Source organism: Pseudophryne corroboree, chromosome 1, assembly GCF_028390025.1.
Source record: "Pseudophryne corroboree isolate aPseCor3 chromosome 1, aPseCor3.hap2, whole genome shotgun sequence".
Lineage (NCBI taxonomy): Eukaryota > Metazoa > Chordata > Amphibia > Anura > Myobatrachidae > Pseudophryne > Pseudophryne corroboree.
In genome coordinates this window covers 625,574,947-625,601,100 of record NC_086444.1, presented here as the reverse complement: position 1 = coordinate 625,601,100, position 26,154 = coordinate 625,574,947, and positions in this window count along the sequence as shown.

Sequence of the window (26,154 nt, the reverse complement as noted above, 5' to 3'; positions counted from 1 at the left end):
TATAAAGTAAACTGCACTGTCCTCACTAGTAAACTCTCTCCACTCAGTCTCTACACTTCTACAGTAACAGTACTCCTCCTAGTCAGCTCCAGTAAATCTCTCTCAGTCTCTTATAATCTAAATGGAGAGGACGCCAGCCACGTCCTCTCCCTATCAATCTCAATGCACGTGTGAAAATGGCGGCGACGCGCGGCTCCTTATATAGAATCCGAGTCTCGCGATAGAATCCGAGCCTCGCGAGAATCCGACAGCGTCATGATGACGTTCGGGCGCGCTCGGGTTAACCGAGCAAGGCGGGAAGATCCGAGTCGCTCGGACCCGTGAAAAAAAACATGAAGTTCTGGCGGGTTCGGATTCAGAGAAACCGAACCCGCTCATCTCTAATAGTATCCACATTATTTAATAATTGATTGCTTTAATTCAGTCTATGAAGTTCTATTTAAGGGAATTAGGTAGATATATATACTAATTAATTCGGTTGATGCTGTCTGAGGATGATCCTGCTGGTGATTGACTATAGAGCCTGTGTTTTCATGTGTTTTTAGCTATTTATGTATGTCTATTTTGCTGGGTTCTTTCTTTTTAACGTTTTTGTTATGTATTACTTAATGTTGTTGTTTATGTTATAGGGGTTGCCCAGCAACAGTGACATACAGCATGGTGATTGGCTCCCTGCCCGGCGTTTCCGACGGAGGTCAGAGCCCTGTGAGCAGTGTACATCGCGGCGGAAGAGTCATTGAAGACGTCGTTGGTTAGGGGTTGCCTAGTAACGGGAGCTTCATTCCCGCGATTGGTTCCCCGCTCGACGCAGCAATTGTACGTCAGTACCCTGCGACTGGGACACCTCGCAGCTGGACGTGACCTCACCATCGGCGCCTGGACAGGTGAGTTGAATCCCCGCAATGAGTGTCTATTTGGGAGGGTATATATTGTGTGTTTGTACGATTTCATTTGTGTATGATTTGTCCCTGAAGACGGGGCCTAGTCCCCGAAACGGCGTAGGACCGTATTAAAGACTTTTTATCCTGATACTCCGTCTGCAGAGTGCCGCTGATTCCTGCTTTACCCTATATATATATATATATATATATATATATATATATATAATTATTATCTTTTATTTATATGGCGCCACAAGGGATCCGTGGCGCCCATTGCAGAATACGTAAACAAATTAGCAAAGCAAGAAAAAAAAATAAACACTTACAGTTTGAGACAATATAGGACAAGTACAAGGTATATACTGAAAATCAGGGGTTAGGTGCCATTAAAGGGAGTATTTGGTATAAGATAGTGTAAGTAAGAGAAGGAAAGGCACATGAGGGGAAAAGGCCCTACTCTTGCGAGCTTACAATCTAAAAGGTAAAGGGCTAACAGGCCGGGGTGACACAGATGGGGTAGATAGTGAGCAAGGACAAGAGTGCTAGGACGATAGTTGGCTGGGTATACACGTGTGCTAGGGCGATAGTTGGCTGGGTATACACGTGTGTGTATATATATATATTATATATATACACACACACACACACACACACACACACACACACACACACACACACACACATCTTATAAGCTCTATACCACTGGTTAAAGTCAACATTGACACATAACTGCGGTCTGCCCTAAACCTTTCTTCTTCAAAGTCCACCAACAAATAATATCTTCCAAGAAAACACTTTAATGGAAAATCATACTTGCAAGGGTTTCACCTGCATGATATGAAAGGAAGCTTTAGAAAACTATAGTTAAACAAGACTGGTCCTGCTTGTAGAACATGAAGGGGTTTGAACAGATAATTAAAAGGAAGGGATAAGAACAGTGGAAACATTATCTAGATAGATAAAAGGCAGTTGCTCTAGGATGGACTGAAAGTGTTAGTCAGCGCATAACAACCAAATGAAATAAAACTTTAAAAAGAAATCATGGAAATATTACCTACTTCAAAAAAACAATTGAATACCTCAGTGAAAACGTGTTACTGCATAGTATGTGCAATAAGAATGCCAAAACTCAAGTAAAGGCAGAATAGAACAGAGAAAAATGAGAGACTGGTTGAAATCCCAGTTTAGTTCTTTATGTAGGTAGCAGTAACATTTACCTAGTCATAAGTTATACCATCCCAACTTCAATTAAATGAGAGATTCTTTGATGATCGCTCTGCATGTAAGCAATGGATAAGTAAAGAGCAGGACCTACTGCTCCGATTGAGAAAAGTAAACATAAAATGTTAGGATTTTTTTGAACATGAAAATCAAATAGAGCCCCAGGAATTACCACTTTGGCTAGAAAACACTTATCTAGATTACACAGACACCAGGTCCAGTGGCGTATCTATAATGGGAGCAACGTGTGTGGTTCACATGGGCCCCTGGGGGCAAACACTGCACACCCTGCACCCATTTCTTGAATACTTACCCCTTCGGAGTCCCGCACTGGTGGCAGCAGCACTGCACAGATCACCAGGAAAAGGCGGGGTGACATTTTCCTGGCATTTTGCGCATGCACAGTAAGACTATCACCAAGAAAACGGTTACCGCGCCATCTCCCCAAAGACCTGCGCATGCGTACTAGACTAGGGTCTCCTAGTGCTGACAGTCACTGCTTTTTTGGCTATACTAGAGGAGAGTGCCCGAATGGAGACTTCACACGGGCTCCATACTCCCTTAATATACCCCTGTCTAGGTCTGAGTACTTGAGCACCCCCATTCTTTGTGCTGCCACTATTCACATCTTTGCAATCCATTTCTCAGTGTAACATGGAGGGAACACTCCTAATCATTTAGAAAATTTGGCTCTGATGCTGCTTTATATTATATTGTGATCTACAAATTGCCAGCAGCTACTATAATTGTTTGGTAGTGATTTTAGTTGCCCTCCCCAAAGTAAAAACTACACACAACTTTCATCTTCATCTTAATGAGGATGCTACTGAGTTGTAATTGGCGTCTTTTGGTTTTTAATCATTTTACAAACGTGTTGATTCTATTTTCTAAAGCGTAACTGTGTGTATATTTTTCATGGGGACTTATCACAATAGCAACTGTCGAAGTCAAAAAAATATTACATAAAAAGAACATACAAACTACACACATTATGAGTCGCTATACTTGCAAAGACGCACAGCGAGCACAGCAAAATATGGTAACACACGCATTTACACGGACATGCCACAGAGATGGATTCGACACTTATTTCATACAGTACATAATTATAATAATATCAAGCGCCAGACATCATATTGATTTAACATTATATAATGAAGTAATGTCATGTATGTGTATTATTTGAACGAAGCAAGATAAACCTGTCATATTTACTATTAAAGCAACCAGATTAATGTGTAGATTCATTTGATACTTGTTATTAAGTTGTAGGACATTGCAACAAATAGTTATGATTAAATGTATGAAAGGTAAAATCACTTTTATTAGAACAATAGATATTCCAAATAGGTAGTGGACAGGAAACTCAGGCCAGCCCCTTTGGATGTCTTCAAGGCTGAACCTGTGGAGCATATACAAATAGACTAGTGACTCATCATGAATGAGAAAGTCCCCACCCCAAAAAACTAGATAACACATTGCTGATCACACAGGAGGCAGTTGCTGTTTTTGTCCCAGACGATGATGGAGTGCCTGCATGATTTTACAGAGAGAGAGAGAGAGAGTGATATGAAGAGACGAATTTATATGAGAAAGATAATGGTATTGTATGCTGGCCTGTAGCTGTAACTGTATGTATTAACTGCTTACTGTATAACTTGTAATCATGTAATTATGTGTATACTGTACATTGTAATATATTGAATCCATATCCTTTTAATAACAAATATATACATCAATGAGCTTTGGGACTCAGATAATGTGTGGGTGTATTGTTTTCTCTTATGGGATGCAGTGTTTTGCTATGTATAGCGCACATTCATGACACATGGTAATAAGTGGTGCAGGTGTTTACAATATATATTAGAGCTGGCATTTTAAATATTTTTAAGGAAACAATTTGGCATTCACAGATGGGGGCTGGTCCGCGATATCATGGTCTTAATGATGCACTGTACATTATAAACGTGATGCTGTGGTCGATCAGCTTGTGGTGAATGCATCATAAAGCTGAGAAAATCATATCCGTGTGTATTGTTGTGATATCAGTAAGCCAATTATATGAAATTTCAAGGGACAATGCGTTTCTCATAATATTTAAAATGCTAAAATGTATTTTTATTGTTGCAAAACAAAGTTCAAATAAGTCATATTGTGTTTGATTCAGATTGGATTGTTTATCTGTTAAGTAGGTTTAAAAGTACATTTAAAAGTTGCTGCATAGCCTTGATATAGTTTTTTTTTAACTTAGGCCTAAAGTAACTTCTGGTGCTTGTATAATGTGTGATTTCTTTGTGACAAAGGAAGCCGCATGGTCTGTCCTCCATTTTGGACTAACCACATGGCCTGTTCACCATTTTGTGTAAACCTCATGGATGTGGAAGGGGGAGGAGCAGTGGCCATTTTAGGAAGGTCATTTTCTAAATAGTTGATTTTCGGTCTGCTCAGAACAATCAGTTTCCTTGGTCACATCAAGCACCATTTATGAATTACCAATGCATTTATTTAACCCATGCCATAGTCAATTACAAATAGTTTCAATTGGGCCTAGTGAGAGTAAATGGTGAGATAAATGCTTGGCGTGGTGTAAGAAATTGCACACAAAAAAAAGAAAAGAAAAAAATACTTTTTTCTTCTTCTTCTTTCCCAGGATTTAGTTAACTCTCTGTTTGCTATAGGATAGCCATTGAAATGCAAATTAACCTGTGTAACTGCTTTTTCTTAGCAGTGAAAAGCAAATAGCTTTGGTATGCAAATTAGAAGCACTGAATGGGTAAATGAGTCACATAGAAGGCTAGTGAACGATACATATATATCATATTATTATAATTATGTGTATATATTTATATCAGTGTATGTTCTGCAAGATAGCTATCCAATCTGAATCATATCATTTAAAGTATAGATTATTGCAGTCATTATAGATCTGTGTGAAATCGGATACATTTGTTGCTATATAGGTAAATTTGAAATAACAGTATTTTAAGGAAGTAAGTGTGTCACACACCAGAGGCGGCGTTCGCCGCGCTTAGCCCTGCGTGTTTGCTGGTCGGTGTTGCGGCCTCTGCCTTCGGTGGGCCACGGGCTCCGGCGTCTGGTTGGCGCGGCTACCGGCAGTTCTCCGAGGCATAGGCGCCGCCATGACACCCGGCATCACATGGACGGGGGGCAGGTGATGTCATCAGACTGCTCTGCCAATCCAGCGCTGGCGGGAGATTCAAAGTCAGACGCCAGACAGAGCTTCAGTGCCTGAGTATCGTCTTCCCTGACGTAGATGCCAGTGCTCCTGTTCCCGGCAAGGATTCCTGCAGTCGTACCCCAGTGCCCTCGGCATTTCCAGCTGCCAGTTCACTGTTCCAGCTTCGGTGTATTCAGCGGCCGGTAACCTTCCTGTGTTCCAGTCATCCGTGCTTCTAGGAATCAGCGTCTCAAGTCTCCGTTCACAAGTTCCATAGTCCAACAGCGTCTCAAACCCCTGCACTTCAATTCCTCACTTCATCAGCGTCTCAGTCTCCGTTCTCAAGTTCTACAGATCCACAGCGTCAGAAACCCCTGCACTTCAATTCCTCACTTCATCAGTGTCTCAGTCTCCGTTCACAAGTTCTACAGATCCACAGTGTCTAAAACCCCTTCATTTCAAATCCTCACGTCATCAGCGTCTTAGTCTCCGTTCACAAGTTCTACAGATCCACAGTGTCTAAAACCCCTGCACTCAAATCCTCACATCATCAGCGTCTCAGTCACCATTCACAAGTTCTACAAACTCAAAGCGTCTGAAACCCCTGCACTTCAGTTTCTCACATCATCAGCGTCTCTGTCACCATTCACAAGTTCTTCAACCATCTACATTAATAATCATCATTCATAAGGTCCACAGGTTATCAGTGACTTTCAACATCACCCACAGTTTCATCAATTACCAGCATTCTCATCACTGCTCACTTAACCCTCCAGTGGGTCTGGACTTTTCCTTCATTTATTCCGTTGGCATTTGACTTTAAGTTGTTTTCTTTTGCAATAAAGCTCTTTCTTATTTCATCGAACTCCACTGTCAGCGTCCTGTATGAGGAGATCCTATATCAGGCCCTCCCTTCTCCAACTCAGTTGTGGTTCCTCTTCCCAACCATCGTAAGAATCCCCGAGTTCACAACACCCTCAGTCTAGGCCAGTGACAAAGTGTAAAGACACAAACGCAGGTCTGCATAAAAGTTTATACAGAACAAGTTGTGTCTAGTGGGCAATAGTAATTAGTATTGTTCACATTTATAGAGCTGTGTGATTTGTTTTATTGCGGACACAGGGTTTTGTACACGTGTCTCGGACAAAGTACAGGACTGCGCATGCAGCGTAAAAGATACGCACGGTCGCGTGTTTACACAAAGTGCGTAAGAGTGCAGGCGCTAAGTACAAATTACACAATGGTGTCGTTTAGTTCAAAGGTGGGACAGTAGCCAGGCTACAATAGCACAAAACTACCCGGTTTCTAAAACAGATTAGTATAAAACTTTTGTTTAAACTGTATTGCCTCTGGGGGTAAAGCTGCCAATCTGAATGAATTAAAATTTTCTGTACAGAAAAACAAAGTGTATTTGAGTGAGTGAACGAACGTAGGAGTGAGTGGATTCGAACCCCGGAATTCGGGATCCCGTCGTTCGGTACACCAAGTGAGTGGAGGCTTGGTGGCGTGAGGCGGCTGACTCACGTTAGTATAGGATTTGAAATACGTAAGTCGTGAGGAGTCTTGCACAGGAGCATGGTAGGGAATTGTAAATTGTGGACTGTGTGACCCATGTAGTTTTTTTAATATGCTCCGGCTGAGGTTTCGCAGCTTGTGATTCGATTCCAGTGGTCGTACGGTGGATAGGTAACAAGTACCTATATGCTGTGCGATTGGACCGTGCGTTTGTGGGTGCGATATATAGCGCAACTTGATACCCCTTTTACGAGCTTTTGCGTAAAATCGCGGTATCATTAGCACTGTATACGGCATACGCAAGCGTGATTTGTGTATAAAAAGTGCATAGGGAGTTTTCGCTGGTCTCTCTCAGGAAAATCTCCAACGACAGATACTTTATTGGAAAGGGTAAGTTATTCCTAAAAACTTCCAGTAAATATAGGTCAATAGGGGCCCTAAGTTGGGTACATTGCCTTCACTATCAACAGTGTATGGTAGTACTGGCCAACATGGGCAAAAGTGGGTGAAAGCGCTCTGAGAACTTTCACCGTCACCTTATATTGAGTATTTTGGTGTTTGTGGGAAAAGGCCCACAATTATGGGAGACCGTTGCTCAACTAAGGGACGTTTAGCCAGGGTTCAGGCTGAAAAGCCGCAGCCCAAGGGGTCAGCGAGGTTTACTATGTGTGGGAAATATGGTCCACACGCTGAAGTTTATTGTGACGAATGGGTATGTATGATTGACAAAGATAGGGTACCATTCCCTAAGGTGGGCAGCTTTGAACCAGAGGTATTGCAGAACTTAAGGATAAGAATATGTCTGATAAAATCCAGAAAACAAAGGGTCAGACATACAAATTGTTTAAACCTGTGGCAGCAAGAGGGGTTGGTGAGTTTGATCCTAAGGTATTGCAGGTGGTATGTCTAACCAAAGTCATATAAGACAAGAATGGAAATATAAGAACTGTTTGAACTTGTAGCAACAATAAACAAGTAGGAAGAAAAAAAAAAAGAATGCAAGTACACCGCCATATGTAGATGTGGAAGCAGTTACGGCCAGCATACAAACTATAGAAAATAATAAAAATATGAAAAATATGACTGTAACCTATATATGTACTAATGAATGTTGAAGTTTTATTTAGGAGGAGAAGGTGACCTGATTGTTTTCAGCCATTTCTCATGCACCCAGAGGAGTATCCAACCGGTAAAAGAAGAGCAGTAGCCTGTGGGGGAAGTGGCTGAGACCAGTGGAACAGGTAAGTATGGTATCATTCGTGTACATATATAGTAAAAAAAAAAAAAAAAATCAAGAAAGTAACGTCAGAAATGGAGAAAAACCTGTCCGCACATTAGTATTTGCCAGTAGGAAAGCGGACAGAGACAAGGTAACACCCGGGTATTTCTTTCAGTTACCATATAAGAAGTATTCATTCCTAGTAATGCCCCTAGTCAAGATGAGCTCGGAAATGTTTGTTGGACCATGTACAGACCCTTAATACTGGATCAGAAGGATTGAATTAATGACCTAGAAGCTTGTTAAACTTTTTTTTTTTTTGTCTTTTGCAGTAATAGAAAACTCTCCATCTGGATAAGATCACTGGTAAACACTAATTCGGCAAATGGGAGGTGGCTGCCTCTGTGCAAATGGACGGGCTCAATAAGGCATTGAGTGTCAGGGTGCAGACTTCTTTGCAAAATTGGAAAGGGGTCACAGTAGCTAATCTTAGATAGTGTGCTATTGAACATCACAAGAATAGTGCTAGGCGCAGAGAACAACAGGTGGAGAGGTTGAGGACGGTAAGTATACTGGCACATACAGGAAAGACCCATCAGTCCAAACCCCAGATCCATAATGGTCAATAACATGTTACAGTTGTAGGAAGGAAGGGCATTTTTCCAGAGATTGTAGGAGTAGTAGGACACATAGTCAATATAGACCCCCTTGACAGAAAACACAAGCCACATTATTAAACACATAGACGGGACCAAGGGACATATAGTAAGGAATCATAAGCCATATAGAAAACACAGATTCGGCTAATGGGAAGGACAAAATAAATGCAACATTACCCTTTGACAAAACTTGCTGGTGTTAAGACTTCTTTTTCCTAGCAGAAATGGCCCCTGAATAACTTAATTTTGTTAGATATGATATACATATACTGTGCTCCCGCTCAGGAAGTACAAAGTATGTTAGACACCCACGAAGACTAATGCCGCATTCTACTGTTCTAGATGCATGTCCATCACAGGTAGAGGAAATTATCTCACAGATACAGGGTTCCCTATGAACTTAGGATGGACAGGACACTAGATTGATGGCTGGGATAGTCACAATAGCGATACGATAAACACAGAAATTTTTTAAGGGGAGTAGACCAAGTAGAGAATCACTTCCCCATAGTGCCCAATCCAGTTGTCAAATTTTTATAAAATCTTCACCTCTACAAACTCATCTGTCACCAACCTCTATTCTGTTTCTCTACAGTTTCCTCTTCATCTTTTGCGTTCACACAGGGTGGTACAATACATGGACCCAATTACAGTTCAAACTCCACATGCCTAGGTCCTTCAGAGTTCTGCCCAAACCCAGTATATCTCAACAGCACGATAACACCAGTATTACTGCAGTGTGCCTTGTCATGCACAAAGGGTGGAGAATGGGAATACTGATGAAGGGAAATTTTGTATAGACACTGATATGCCTGTTGGTGAATGGCAAACCTGACATTTTCTTTTTCATTTTCTTCTTCTTTCTCTCCTCTAGAGATGTTTTTTTTTTTTTTAGTTATGCTCATGGTACTCTACATTGCAAACACACGATAGTAAATTACAATGAAAAATTTGTGTTCCCTACAGGAAAAGGCAGTCTGGAGGACAAAGGGGTATGGCCAGGAGTCCTCAGGACTGTGGACAGGTGGACACGGTAAGCCAGTAAGCCAAGTCTAGCTGAGGTGGCACACGGTCTTACTCATCCAGGCAAAGAGGGTATGTGCAGGCTGATGAGAGCCTACTGGTGTGCGCCAGGATTCTATTCTCATGCAGGTAAGAGAGCAATGACCTGTCTTGCTTGCTTGAGGAAGAATATTGCTAAAGCAATACCAACAGAGCCATCCCATATCCCTCCTGCAGACGGATCTTTTCAGGAAATACAAATCGACTTTGTACAGTTAACACCCTTTAGGAATTATTGTTATGTATTGGTGTGCACTGATGTTTTCTCAAACTGGGTAGAGGCATTTCCTGCCGCCACGGATGCTGCTGTGTTTACTGCAAAGAAAAATTGTGCAGAAATTTGTGTGTAGATAATGGTACCCCTAGAAGTAGGAGCAAAGCTTGAAATTGTACTATTGTGATCATAGATACTGCCACTAGTATTATGTAGCATCGGAACCACTCCCAGATCTTCACTCAACGAATCACCCTCTTCGAAATTTGTTTTTGTTTTGGTATTTGTGTCTCTTTTTTGGGTTGTTTTTGGAAGACAACCTCATGTCATGATTGATCCGCACAATGATCAGAAATACACCAATGAGGTGACAGTACAGTACCTTATTGAGATGAGCCAGCATTTGAGAACTTGACAAAAGAACTTGAAACTGTTGATTGCTGGTATGCAAAATACTAACTGTCTTGATTGTGAACCAAGAGACTGTGTGATTGTTCTTACGCTCAGGTTGCCTAATAGACAGGTGGGAAGGACCATACCAAGTTTTGTTGACAGCACTATCCCAGTGAAAGTAGCCGAGAGAGAGACTTGGGTCCACGATTCCCATTGCAGGAAAGTCGGTAGTCCGGAAGGAACTCGTAAATGGAGTGAGATCGCAAAAGTATCACCAGAGACTCTGTTCCGTGAAGACTGAGAGGCGGCACTGTTGAACACTACCTGAGCGTACTAAAGGATTGCAGAAAGACCAGTCATTGTAATTGATTTGTTATGAACAAGAGTTGTTTTGTTCTATTTCTCTTTTCTCTCTTTCCCGCTGACAAACATTTTTTTTCAGGATATTCTATTTTTGCGAGGTTTTTTATGAGGAGTCGAGTGTGGGACTGGGACTGGTTCTGGAGGGAGGAGTGACTTCCTTATAGGATCCCAGGATTAGCTGATCAGTTTGTTAAAGTCAGAGAAAAATCAAAGGTCTAGCAGTTATGGAGTTCGGAGGTAATCAGGGACAATCAGACAATGGCTATTCACACATTGCAGATAAAGAGCTCATTAATATATGTGGAAGAAAGGTTTATGAGTGGCTGTCCCCGAACTCCGAAGGTTTATGTTATTTAGGAAAGACACTACTTATAACCCTTGTTCAATTATTAAACAGACCTAGCATACGTTCCAGAAATGGAAACAATGGGGTATATTTACTAACATTCGTAATTCTCCCGATTTGGTGGGAGAATAATCACGAATGACATCGAAAGTGTAAAACTGCAACTTTTTGAATTTATTACGACTAATTTACTAAGCTGTCGTATTCTGCATTTTCTTTTGTTCCGATGTCGATGTCATTCGTGTTTATTTTTAGTTTTTTACGGCAGTGATTAGCAAAACACTGCCGACTTTTTCTAAATGAATCTCGGCCGGATCTGTGTGATCCGTGCTGGGGTTCATTTTTTTTTCTTCTTATAAATAAGCACTGTAAAACTGTAAAATAAATGGCGTGGGGTCCCCCCTCCTAAGCATAACCAGCCTCGGGCTCTTTGAGCCGATCCTGGTTGCAGAAATATGGGGAAAAAAATGACAGGGGTTCCCCCATATTTAAGCAACCAGCATCGGGCTCTGCGCCTGGTCCTGGTTCCAAAAATACGGGGGACAAAAAGCGTAGGGGTCCCCCGTATTTTTAAAACCAGCACCGGGCTCCACTAGCTGGACAGATAATGCCACAGCCGGGGGTCACTTTTATATAGTGCCCTGCGGCCGTGGCATCAAATATCCAACTAGTCACCCCTGACCGGGGTACCCTGGGGGAGTGGGGACCCCTTCAATCAAGGGCCCCCCCCCCCCAGCCACCCAAGGGCCAGGGGTGAAGCCCGAGGCTGTCCCCCCCATCCAATGGGCTGCGGATGGGGGGCTGATAGCCTTTTTGTAAAAGTGTAAGATATTGTTTTTAGTAGCAGTACTACAAGGCCCAGCAAGCCTCCCCCGCATGCTGGTACTTGGAGAACCACAAGTACCAGCATGCGGCGGAAAAACAGGCCCGCTGGTACCTGTAGTACTACTACTAAAAAAATACCCAAAAAAAGACAATACACACACACCTTGAAAGTAAAGTTTTATTACATCCATCCACACAAACATACATACATACTTACCTTATGTTCACACGCAGGTCGGTCCTCTTGTCCAGTAGAATCCATGGGGTACCTGTTGAATAAATTATACTCACCAGATCCAGGGTACCAGGCTCCTCGGATAATCCTTTTGTAATCCACGTACTTGATTAAAAAAATAAAACGGAGACCCGAGCCACGCACTGAAAGGGGCCCCATGTTTTCACATGGGTCCCCTTTCCCCCGAATGCCAGAAACCCACTCTGACTTCTGTCTAAGTGGGTTTCTTCAGCCAATCAGGGAGCGCCACGTTGTGGCACCCTCCTGATCGGCTGTGTGCTCCTGTACTGACTGACAGGCGGCACACGGCAGTGTTACAATGTAGCGCCTATGCGCTCCATTGTAACCAATGGTGGGAACTTTCAGGTCAGCGGTGAGGTCACTTTCGGTCAACCGCTGACCTGAAAGTTCCCACCATTGGTTACAATGGAGCGCATAGGCGCTACATTGTAACACTGCCGTGTGCCGCCTGTCAGACAGTACAGGAGCACACAGCCGATCAGGAGGGTGCTACAACGTGGCGCTCCCTGATTGGCTGAAGAAACCCACTTAGACATCAGTCAGAGTGGGTTTCTGGCATTCGGGGAAAGGGGTCCCATGTGAAAACATGGGTCCCCTTTCAGTTCGTGGTCGGGTATCCGTTTTTTTATTTTTTCAAGTACGTGGATTACAAAAGGAGTTACCGAGGAGCCGAAAACACTGGATTATGTGAGTATAATTTTTTCTACAGGTACACCATGGATTCTACTGGAGAAGAGGACCGACCTGCGTGGGAACATAAGGTAAGTATGTGTATATGGAGGTGTGGATGGATGTATTAAAGTTATACTTTCAAGGTGTGTGTGTGTGTTGTCTTTATTGGGGTATTTTTTTAGTAGTAGTACTACAGGTACCAGCGGGCCCGTTTTTCCGCCGCATGCTGGTACTTGTGGTTCTCCAAGTACCAGCTTGCGGGGGAGGCTTGCTGGGCCTTGTAGTACTGCTACTAAAAACAATATCAATCACTTTTCACAAAGGCTATCAGCCCCCCATTTGCAGCCTATTGGATGGGGGGGACAGCCTCGGGCTTCACCCCTGGCCCTTGGGTGGCTGGGGGGGGGACCCCTTGATTGAAGGGGTCCCCACTCCCCCAGGGTACCCCGGCCAGGGGTGACTAGTTGGATATTTGATGCCACGGCCGCAGGGCACTATATAAAAGTGACCCCCGGCTGTGGCATTATCTGTCCAGCTAGTGGAGCCCGGTGCTGGTTTTAAAAATACGGTGGACCCCTACGCTTTTTGTCCCCCGTATTTTTGGAACCAGGACCAGGCGCAGAGCCCGATGCTGGTTGCTTAAATATGGGGGAACCCCTGTCATTTTCTTTCCCATATTTCTGCAACCAGGATCGGCTCAAAGAGCCCGAGGCTGGTTATGCTTAGGAGGGGGGACCCCACGCAATTTTTTTTCAAAAAATTAACACTTTCCCACCCCTTCCCACTGATATACATGCACGGATCTCATGGATCCGTGCATGCCTATCCAATCACGGCTCAAAAAAGCAGGTCTGTTTTTTTTAGCACTTTTTTACGAGTTGTATTTTTTCACGGCAGTGTTTTTTTTTTTTTTTGGCTTTGCACTTCTTAGTAAATGACCGAGATTCATACTTAAACAGCCGCGTTTTGACCGATGGTGTATTCATTCGTATTTTTTTTGTTGGACGTAAAAAAAAATACGAATGCCCTCATCACTGCCGAGATTTGAGTTTAGTAAATGACCGAGATGACACTTTGAAGAAAAAACGGCATCTCGGTCAAAATCGGGACCTTAGTAAATATACCCCAATGTTCAGAAAATGATAGGAATATGTAGATCATGAAAATTTTATATGTCACTTTCACGATTTGTTTGTGTCTTCTTCATCTACCCAGCAGAACCTCAATCAAATCCAAACATCAGTGTATAAAGACGTAGGTACATGTATGTGTGAAATGTTCATCGCAAATCAGACATTACAGGCCAAAGCACTGTCCCAGCATACTCTATAGGTTTAATGTTGTCCCACACCCAACCAGTGGTCCCGGGGTGTAGTATGGTATGCCAGCGACCGGGCCCCCGGCGACCAGCATACCAGCGCCGGGAGCCCGACCGCCGGCATACCGACAGCGTGGCGAGCGGAAATGAGCCCCTTGCTGGCACGGTGGCACACTACGCACGCCACGCTAATTTATTCCTTCTCCAGGGAGGTTGTGGACCCCCACGAGGGAGAAAAAGTGTCGGTATGCCAGCTGTTGGGATTCCGGCGCCAGTATACTGTGCGCCGGGATCCCGACAGTCGGCATAATGAAGACCACCCGTGGTCCCGTGACCGCCGATTGCATATAGAGGATGTCTCGTCCTCCTCCCTGTCTTCCCCAAATATAGTCAAGTGTCTGATTTGCAAAATGAATACATACTTGTGTCTAGGTCACCGATTATTGTAGGAAATATTTTTTTTTCTTATGTTAATAATTGATGGCAGTTATTGTTTACTGCCAAAGGGTGGACTGTCAAAGTAAAAAAATTACATAAAAAGAACATACAAACTACACACATTATGAGTCGCTATACTTGCAAATACGCGCGGCGAGCACAGCAAAATATGGTAACACACGCATTTACACGGACATGCCACAGAGATGGATTCGACACTTATTTCATACAGTACATAATTATAATAATATCAAGCGCCAGACATCATAATGATTTAACATTATATAATGAAGTAATGTCATGTATGTGTATTATTTGAACGAAGCAAGATAGACCTGTCATATTTACTATTAAAGCAACCAGATTAATGTGTAGATTCATTTGATACTTGTTATTAAGTTGTAGGACATTGCAACAAATAGTTATGATTAAATGTATGAAAGGTAAAATCACTTTTATTAGAACAATAGATATTCCAAACAGGTAGTGGACAGGAAACTCAGGCCAGCCCCTTTGGATGTCTTCAAGGCTGAACCTGTGGAGCATATACAAATAGACTAGTGACTCATCATGAATGAGAAAGTCCCCTCCCCCCAAAAACTAGATAACACATTGATGATCCCACAGGAGGCAGTTGCTGTTTTTGTCCCAGACGATGATGGAGTGCCTGCATGATTTTACAGAGAGCGAGAGAGAGTGTGATATGGAGAGACAAATTTATATGAGAAAGATAATGGTATTGTATGCTGGCCTGTAACTGTATGCATTAACTGCTTACTGTATAAATTGTAATCATGTAATTATGTGTATACTGTACATTGTAATATATTGAATCCATATCCTTTTAATAACAAATATATACATCAATGAGCTTTGGAACTCAGATAATGTGTGGGTGTATTGTTTTCTCTTATGGGATGCAGTGTTTTGCTATGTATAGCGCACATTCATGGCACATGGTAATAAGAGGTGCAGGCGTTTACAATATATATTAGAGAGGGCATTTTAAATATTTTTAAGGAAACAATTTGGCATTCACACAACCATGCTGGGAGCACATGCACAGATTGTTATGTAGAGGAACGCAGGAATCTTTATGGAGGAGTCGCTCTCCAATGTAGATCATTTTCCGCACATTGGTCTTTGATGATCAGGTGAACTTATGATCCATGCATAATTTATTTGATTAAAAAATGTGAGACATTTTCTAGTGTACCCATCACCTACACCAGGAGGGACACTTACCTGTATACATTATGGAGTCCGTGAATCCACTATGATTAAGCGATGTTAGTCCTGACTCTGGGATTTTGGTCATGAAGCGCAAGATAGCCTCCATTGCCATGAATATTGCTTTAGCACAAAATGGATGTCCACTGTCTTTAGATAGGGAGAAGGCTGCAGTAACACACTGATACTTGCAAGGATATTTTTATTGTTTTCGTTTTAAGGTGGTGATGCCAAGTCATCTGCAACTAGACTGTTTCATTGAAAACATTAATATTAAACTAATCTTGTTCATTGGCATGGACTGTGAATGAACATGTCAAAAGGATGAGGTAAGTACAGCTATGAATCCAACTTATGTTTACTTTGCTTACTGAGAGTTTCCGGTTGCTGTGGAGAACCAACTAATCCTATTGCTTGTTATTAGCCTAATAAGCAATGTTTCCAGTGGAGCACCCATATGACTGACCCCTGATCAGAAGATGGAATCATACATCCCCTGACTCTGCTAGGTCAATGTGAGTAGGTATGCAGAAAAAAATGACAAGGCATAACATGGACAAACTAATTTTACCTCCTACCCAGTGCAGTTTTGTTAGCAATGCAGCAAACCTTGGTGGATGCTAGACTTAATTTAAAAAAGTAAATTGTTCCTGTGTTTGTTCATTTTCTATAGGCCTTTTCTTAATTTATTCATACTTTGTTCACAAGACAAGGAAGAAGATACAAATATCAGATAAACAAAACTATAAACCATGTAGGCTGCAATAAAACCAAAAATATTTTACCAAATTTGTATGGAAATAATATGAACACTAGGTGATTCAACGTGCCCTACGGGCGCTCTTCACACCATCGCAAGGGGCTATGCCCCCTTAACCCCTGCACGTCCTTTGGGCAGGCAATATTTGTATTATATGGAGTATTACCTTCAAGCATAATGTTGTTAGTAGTTAAATATTTTACGGGCAAAGGGCGTGCAATGGTCAAGGGGGCGTAGGCCCTTGCACCGGCGTGAAGAACGGACGCAGGGTACGATGAATGACTTAGTGTGTTAATAATATGTTATGTGTACATAATGTAGGTATAAAGACAATGTTTGGTAAATAACACATACACAGTGTGTGTGTTAGGAGATTATTGCTCATATATATATCACTATACAGCCCCTTCCCCAATATAACATCACATACACAGTGTGCGTGCTGGGGACTTATCCCTCATAACAGTATATGGTATTAGCCGCTCACCAGCTTCATTGTCCCCACACACTGCAGACTCTCACTCTGCAGAAGCACCAGAAACAGCAACCACCATGTTTCTTCTTGGCCGCGCAAGGCATGCTGGGAGTTGTAGTCTCCCCACAGCACTGGCATGACGTCACAGTGACGCGCACCATCTGCAGTCTATTGTGCCAGATACACATATGCCCCACAGTGCCAGATATGCCCCACAGTGCCAGTTATACATATGTACCACCCACCCCACCCTCCCGCTGCTGCTGTGTCAGGGATGGAGGATGGAGAGCGGAGCGCGGGCCCATCCCTCAATGCTGCTCAGTCAGACTGGTGGTCTGCGGCCACGACGTGTATCTTCTCAACTGAGCACCGGTTCGTTAGCCAATCAGAGCTCGCGGAGCGGCAGCCGTGGCCCCTGATTGGCTGTCAGTCCGAACTGGTGCTCAGTTGAGAAGATACACGGCGTGGATGGAGACCAAAGTCTGTCTGAGCAGTACTGAGGGACGGGGCCGTGCTTCGCTCTCCTCTCCTTCCCTGACACAGCAGCGGGCTGGTAAGAGGAGGAGCACATCTGCGGCTTTTACCGTAATAGCCGCTAATGACGGCTATGGTGTGTGTGAGTGGCGGCCCACGGGTACGGCGTACGGGCGGCTAGATTCCTAACGGTACGCCGTACCTAAGCGTACCACCACACTTGCAGGCCTGGTCTCTCCTATCCAGATCTGTGACCCTATGACTCAGAGCTCCTAGCCACGCCCAATGCCCAGTGTTAGCAAATGAGTCATAGAGTCACAGATCTGGACAAATATATATGAGATTATGGGCAGCACAGATGGTGTAATGGTTAGTGTATGTGGTTGAAGTGGAGAAAAAAAAAAAAGGAAAGAGGAAAAAGACAACTTTATTCAGCCAGGCAGATAGGAACTAGCAACATTGGCAAACTCTACCAATGTAAAATCTAAAGCCAGGGTCTGTTTCAAACCAAGACTTTGGGGGTAAGTCCAAGTTGATCGCAGCAGGAATTTTGTTAGCAGTTGGGCAAAACCATGTGCACTGCAGGGGAGGCAGATTTAACATGTGCAGAGAGAGTTAGATTTGGGTGTGGTGTGTTCAATCTGCAATCTAATTTGCAGTGTAAAAATAAAGCAGCCAGTATTTACCCTGCACAGAAACAAAATAACCCACCCAAATCTAACTCTTTCTGCACATGTTATATCTGCCTCCCCTGCAGTGCACATGGTTTTGCCCAACTGCTAACAAAATTCCTGCTGCGATCAACTTGGAATTACCCCCTTTATCCACAGATTGGAGAAGCTTTATTGCAAAGTAGATATTAACAGATCTCTTCAGTACCATTATTAACTGCAGGTCAGAAAAATATCTACCTGTTGAGTATCACTGAATCAGAATGTTGTCTATAGATGGGATTATGGGGTCTATGTACTAAGCCTTGGAGAGAAATAAATAACCAACCAATCAGCTCCTTACTGACATGTTACCGGCTGTGTTTAAAAAAATTAGTTAGGAGCTAGTTGGTTAGTACTTTATCTCTCTCCAAGGCTTAGTACATACAAATGAACTTAATAATAAGAGGAAAACCAATGAAGAACTCAACAATATTTTCCCGGACACAATAACTGAAGCCACATCCACGAACAACTGGGAAAATGAGCTTTCAAAATGAAGATGTCTACTGCAGAGACAAAAAAAGAGTAACATGGGATTTGACCTCTTTGGAAAACTATGTAAAGCAGAAGATTTCACCCAGGGGACTTAGACCCTGCATCTTACCGACCTTTGAATTGGTAACATCTAATCTAAAGAAGGAATGGGAAGGAACATTACAGAAATGCTTCACCGACTTGATGCAAATCCTCCTTAAACACAATCCTCTAGTGTTGGAAGAAACTGACAAGGATGTGGAAACTTTAGGTAAGAAACTAGAAGAGGAGGCACCATTTGGTTACCGGACCATATATTTGGAAGGACATAATGCATATCCATATTAGCAGCTAAAATCCTTTGAATATCCACCATGAAAAGAATCTGAACAGGGGAAGTACAGTGATTATATCTAATGCCTATCGTATTAACAACATCTAGTTATTGTTCAGCATCTAATTAAACAAACGGTCTCTTTTTGCTCATCTGATAGCACATTTTTCTCTATATTTCTCCTATTTACCTAAAGCACCCGCCATTCGATATTTTTGATCTAACAAAATATGATGGCAAGAAGCAGCAGTGCGGGGTAATTATTAGAGACGTTGCACCCTCCGGACTATTTCTATACTTAGTGATTGGAAAATAATTTTTGTTTTGCTGTACTTTCCTCTTTTCCTTTCTTCTTTTCAGCGCTCTCTCATCGGTTGCACAATTCACAGTAGGATGGTTACCATTAGCAACCGACAGTAGAAGCACCTTCCTTCCTTCCAATATCAGTTACACTCGCTCACTTGCAATCTGATGTTCTAATGATTGATGGTATGATGGTGAGAAGTAGCAGTGCATGATATTTCCAGGTTGGGAAATCAGTATATACTGCACCCGCTCACTGGCCATTCGATGCCCTTATTATTGGTAGTTGGATGGTAAGAAGCAGCATTGTATGATATTAGTAACAACATTCAGTTATTGTTCAGCATCACATTAAACATACTGTCACTTTTTGCTTATCTGGCAGCACAATTTCTCATATATTTCTCCTGTTTACCCAAGGCACCCGCTCACTGGCCATACGATGTTTTGATCTAACAAAATATGATGTCGAGAAGCAGCATTGTGGGGTAATTATCAGAGAGACTTTACACCTTACTAACTTTTTCTAATCTTGGTGATTGGAAAACAGCTTTTGTTTTGCTGCACTTTTCTCCTTTCAGTGCTCTCTCATCGGTTACATAATGCACAGTAGGACGGTTACCATTAGCAACCGACAGTAGAAGCCCCTTACTTCCTTCCAATATCAGTTACACTCGCTCACTTGCCATTTGATGTTCTAATGATTGATGGTATGATGGTGAGAAGTAGCAGTGCATGATAATTCCAGGTTGAGAAATCAGTATATACTGCACCCGCTCACTGGCCATTCGATGCCCTTATTATTGGTAGCTGGATGGTAAGACGCAGTGGTGTATGATATTGTTCTATGAAACTTTGTCATGCTATATAATTTGCTTCATCTTGTATAGTTTCCTTTTCTTTGATATGTTACGTATATATAATATGATTAGATACAAACATGTATGGTGGATGATTATGGGAGCCAATTTATATTTACCAAGGGTAACTTTCTGCATTGCAGTTATATTTGTTTGGTTTGGATAATAACATGAAACAGTATCACTATGGTGGCAACAACGTGGTGGCACGCCTGAGGGAGTTGTAATGGCAGACTCAGTCAACACCTTTAAGAATGGGTTAGATAAATTCCTAATGGATAAGTCATCAACTTCAGTCAAAATTTTCTACAAAATAATCGTGCATAGGAGACCACAAATAGGTTGAACTCGATGGACAATTGTCTTTTTTCAACCTTAGATACTATGTTGCTATGTTATGTTATATTATAGAGACTTAAATTGAATCATTGTCTTGCCACCTGTCTACCTGAAAAATGTGTTTATGATACAAAATCCCCTCCTTCTGACAAGGAACGGGATTTCCAGTGAGAATAAGATTTAACGGCACTATAAATTGAATCTGACGTACATATTGCTCTATCTTGAGATTTGCATTAATAACTATCTCAGAAATTATTTCTGAATACTTGGTACTATAGATGATTTTAAATGAGCATATGACAATGTAAATTTTCTTTACTGGAAATAACAGATATAGTGGTTTAGATACTTTGTTTCATATATCCTGCAATACGAGTCATAGATTTGGGGGGTAATTCCAAGTTGATTGCAGCAGGATTTTTGTTAGAAATTGGGCAAAACCATGTGCACTGCAGGGGAGGCAGATATAACATGTGCAGAGAGAGTTAGATTTGGGTGTGGTGAGTTCAATCTGCAATCTAATTTGCAGTGTAAAAATAAAGCAGCCAGTATTTACCCTGCACAGAAACAAAATAACCCACCCAAATCTAGCTGTCTCTGCAAATGTAATATCTGCCCCCCTGCAGTGCACATGGTTTTGCCCAATTGCTATCAAAAATCCTGCTGCGATCAACTTGAAATTACCCCCTTGGTTCGGTTTTACAGGGCTGTTCTTGGTAGCAAACAACCTGTTTTTTTTTTTTTAAACCTATGTATATATTATTTACTAGGTGCTTCATCGCGCCCTACGGGCGCTCTTCACACTGTCGTAAGGGGCTACGCCCCCTTAACCCCTGTACGCCGTTCAATGTATGTATTATATGCAGTACTACCTGCATTCCTAGTTTTGTGAGTTAAATATTGCACAATGAAAGGGTGTCGGATGGTGAAGGGGCGTAGCCCCTTGCGACGGTGTGAACAGCGCCTGCAGGGCATACTGTACAGAATGCAGTGGGTGGGGGGGGGAGGACCGTGGGTGGGGGAGGGGTGAGTGCGCTGCGGGTGGGGTAGGGGGGCCGGAAGCGACGCGTGTGGGGGAGGGGCAGGTGCAGGTAGATGGGGGAGGGGGTCCGGAGGCGCTGCGGGTCGTTGAGAGGTGGGTGCAGTGAGGCCGCGTGTGGGGTAGGGGGTCAGGAGGTGCTGTGGGTGGGGCGGTTGCGCGGAAATGACTGCGGATGGGGGAGGGTGTCTGTAGATGCTGTGGGTGAGGGGGGGTCTGCGGTTGGGAGGATCTGTGGATGAGGGAGGGGCAGGGGAGTGGGGGGCGTGGATGGTGTAGAGGGCCTGGAGGTGCCACGTGTGGGGGGAGAGGTGGCGGAGTGGTGTGTGGTGGAGTGGCAGGTGCGGCGGATGGTGGAAGGGTCCAAAGGCACTGCGGGTGGTGGATGGGCGGGTGCGGGGGTGCTGCAGGTGGGGTATGGTGTGAGGAGGCGCTGCAGGTGGGGGAGGGGCGGCTGCGGGGGTTGACGGCGGATGGGGGAGGGTGTCTGTAGAGGCTGTGGGTGGAAGGGGGGCAGATGCGGGGGGGCTGTGGATGGGAGGGTTTGAGGTTGAGAGAGGGGCAGGGGAGTGGGGGCCGTGGGCGGTGTAGGGGGTCTGGTGGCGCCGCATGTGGGGGAGGGGTGGTGGTGCGGTGGAAGGGTCGGAAGGCGCTGGGGGTGGTTGTGGGGGATGTCAGCGGATGGTGTCTGTAGATGCTGTGGGTGGAGGGGTGGTGGATGCGGGGGGCTGTGGTAGGGGGTTGGGAGGTGCTGTGGTGGTGGGAGGGGCAGGGGAGTGCGGGTGGGTTAGGAGTTCCGGAGGCACCGCGTATGGGGGAGGGTCAGGGCAGGTGCGGCGGACGGTGGATGCGCTGCGGGTACTGTACCTGGCAGCAAGGTAGTTGGAGGGTAATCATTAGCAGCTATCAGTTACACTGCTAATCTCTCTGGCCCATGAATCCCATCTCTCATGAGCAGCAGCGGGACCGCAGGCCACCCGGGCTCAGTGTCAGGGTAACTCTGTCGCAGGGAGCCTCACATCTCCCCCCCGCCAGGCGGCCGGGGAGCACACCAGTGTGCGGTGTCCCTGCTCCAGCGTGAGCCGCTCTGCTTCACATCTTCACCCCGCCAGGCGGCCGGGGAGCACACCAGTGTGCGGTGTCCCTGCTCCCGCGTGAACCGCTCTGCCTGACATCTCCCCCCGCCAGCCGCCCTACATGCAGCGGGCCGCACTGGGCACATCAGGCAGCCATCATGTCCAGAGCGGGGACCCGCTGTACCGGGAGGACCAGACTGAGGGCTGTGCCGGCAATAGGAGCGCGGTGCAGGGTTGCCTCTCTCCTTGCTGGGGCAGGCCGTTGAATTGGGTATTGTGACAGGCGGCAGGGGAGAGGCGCCGGGGCTCTGGCGGGGAGCGGGAGTGAGAGCCACTCGGCTTCAGACAGAGAGTCGCCTCCCGCCCTCACATCTTTGGCGCGGGACCAGGGGGACGATGGATGCCTCTTGACCAGACATTGGTCGGAAGACTGGGGACTTGTGCGCCGAGATGGTATGCATGGTATGTGGCAGCCGTCACTGATCTGCATACAGTAGATTAGCCCACATCTGTGACTCTACCCAGCGTTAGCGCGCCAGGCACAGAGTCACAGGGCTAATATATAGGAGATGTTGAATGTGTGTTTGTGTATAAGTAAGTCCATACATAAAAGTTAAGTTTTAGCAATTTAGTTTAACAGTGCCCAATGAAAGAGATTTTTCTTTGGTCTCTAATTCTGTGTACTTTTGTCCTAACTCTTGGGAGCACCACCGGTACTCTAATGAGGACCTGTGTCCTATACACATGAGGAGGATATTTGTATCTATGATTATTTGCAAAGAAATATATTCATCTTGTATTTACTCCGGTTCATAAATAATTTTCTCACTTATTAACTGGTGATCATACCAGTGTGCCTAACTAACACCCCTTTTCTATATATTAGTACATAGACCCCTATACATTAATACCCCTTTTCCACTAGCTCAAAAAACACGGGTAAACGCATGGGGGCGCACATTTACCTGTGTTTTCTGCTAGTGGAAAAGGGTCCCCTCGCAAAAACCCGGATCAAGTGACCCGTTAATCCTACTCGGGTAGGACACAGGAATGATCCAGGTAGGGTTGTAGTGTAAACTGCTCTCCTTTTACACTGTATGGAAGGTCAGCGCTGGGAGATCATGTGATTTCCCAGCGCCGCCACTGCCGCGTCACTAGCAGCGTCACCAACTCGGCAATATGCCGGGTTGGTGAGCAGTGTAGAAGGGGGCTCTAGAACGGGTTGCATCCGTGTCAGGCTCCCGGCTGCGACCTGTGCTAGCTAGTGGAAAAGGGGTATTAATCTCCAATTGCAACAGAGGCTCCCTGTACAATATTGCAAAACCAGGAAATGGCCAAACACTCTTAAGGGCCCTACACACTGAGCGATCCGCTGCTGAGCTGCCAGACGGCGGATACGGCCGGAGGGCGACCCAGCGGCGGGGGGGTGGGCAGTGACGGGGGAGTGAAGTTACTTCACTCCCCCCGTCACCCGGCTCCATAGAAGTGCAGACAAATATGGACGACATTGTCCATATTGGCCTGCATGCACAAGCGACGGGGCACCAGCGATGAACGAGCGCGGGGCCGCGCATCGTTCATCGCTGGTGCCTCCACACTCAAAGATATGAACGGTATCTCGCTCATTAATGAACGAGAATGTTCATATCTTTGAGTATTATCGCCCAGCGTTTTGAGCCTATAAGGATAGCGAGGATTGCTCACAACTTCATCAATTGACTCTGAGGCCATTTGCCCAGCACATTTAGAACATACAATACTCTGGAAAAACACACAAACTTGTGAATTTCCATTATGGACAAGATTTGTTCTGCATGGATCTTTTTAAATCAGTTGCTGACCAGGTTCTCGTGGAGGGGCAGATGTACTAAGCCTTGGAGAGTGATAAAGTGGAGTGAGATAAACTACCAACCAATCAGCTCCTGTCATTGTTCAAACACAGCCTTAAACATGGCAGTTAGGAGCTGATTGATACCAGTACTCCCTGCGGTCTCATTGGGCGGTATGCAAATGATATATCACACCCAATCTCATTTCTACAGTGATCCCCATTATTGTGCATATTGCGCCCATAGTAATCAGGTTTAGCTGCGTAAAGGGTTGTGCGCCCTTGCTTCCCAAGGGGTAGCGAGCTGAAATGATTATACCACTACCGTCAGCAGAAACAGAACGTGTGTGGAAGGGGGTGAAAAGAATTGAATACCGCCCATTGAGTACTACCTGCATATATCCCGAATTGTCCACTCTATAGCTGTCTCTCGGGAGGGTTTCATTATCACAGTGGTTGGGATCCCGGCAGTCAGAATGCCAACAGCGGAATCCTGACAATCAGAACACCGACGTATATTTTAACCGTACCTCTACTCCACCCCACCGGCAGTTTAACACCTCCACCGCAGCCTAACCCTCCCCCCTAGTCCCTAACCCTAAAACTAACTCCAATACTTACCATTGGGATCCTGACCGGAAGGCTGTCAGCATTCTGACTGTAGGAATCCGACCGCATACCCTGTTTCTTCCTGTCCCCTCCACAGTACGTTGGATATAGTGAATTCCTTTCTAGAATACTACAAGCATCTTTATACTGTGCCCACAGATAACACAACTTTTGTGATGCGCTCTAAGAATGGCAGGGTCGCCCACTCTGACTGATTCTGAATCGCTTACTTTAGCAGTCTGACCAAGAAATTTCTCAGACAATCCGAAACTTGGCTAACGGCAGAACACCAGGCCCTAATGAGCTAAGTGCAGAATATTCTAAATTGTTATCCCCACACGTAGTTCCCCATCTACCCTTATAATACTCTTAGAAGGAAATGGGGCCTCAATTGACTTTAACCAGGTTCGTATTGTAGTTCTACCAAAACCCAAAAGGGCAGATTGGGGGAGATGCCCCTCCCCCTGTCATTTAGGATTCCCCCCCCCCCCCCCAAATAAGCGGAAATAGTGGTGGTACCGCCGCTAATAAGGTGCCAGAACATACGAGAATATGCGTCTGTGGCTTGGCAACAGCCAAGTGTTCCAGTTTCATGGGGGAGGGCTTCTGAAGGGGCAACTGTGGCTGCAGTCATCGAAGGGGTGGCCACCACTGATGTCTCATTGATGGCTGAAACTGAAAAGAGGCTACACAGGAGTGCAGGATTCTCCTACACAGTCAGATGATGCAATCCCATTGTCCCCGGCAGCCCAACATCATAACACACTGCCATCAATCCTTCTTCTTCCGCCTGCTGCAGCTCGTGGGTATTCTAAAGATGGCCATTGAATCGCTGTCCATCGATGGTGATACTGTAATGAGCCATATATGGTAATGAAATATGTGGTAATGTACCATCGGTTGTACACACGTCAGAAAGACAGCCGTGCAGCTTCACTAAGGCTAGTTCTACCTTGGGGGTGGGGCCCGGAGGAGGAATCTTGTGCAGCACTATGTAAGGGAGGAAAACCATTGGGACCATGGGTACCATCGATAGCTGTAAAACATTTGGTTATCCGTCATCGATGGTAACTATTT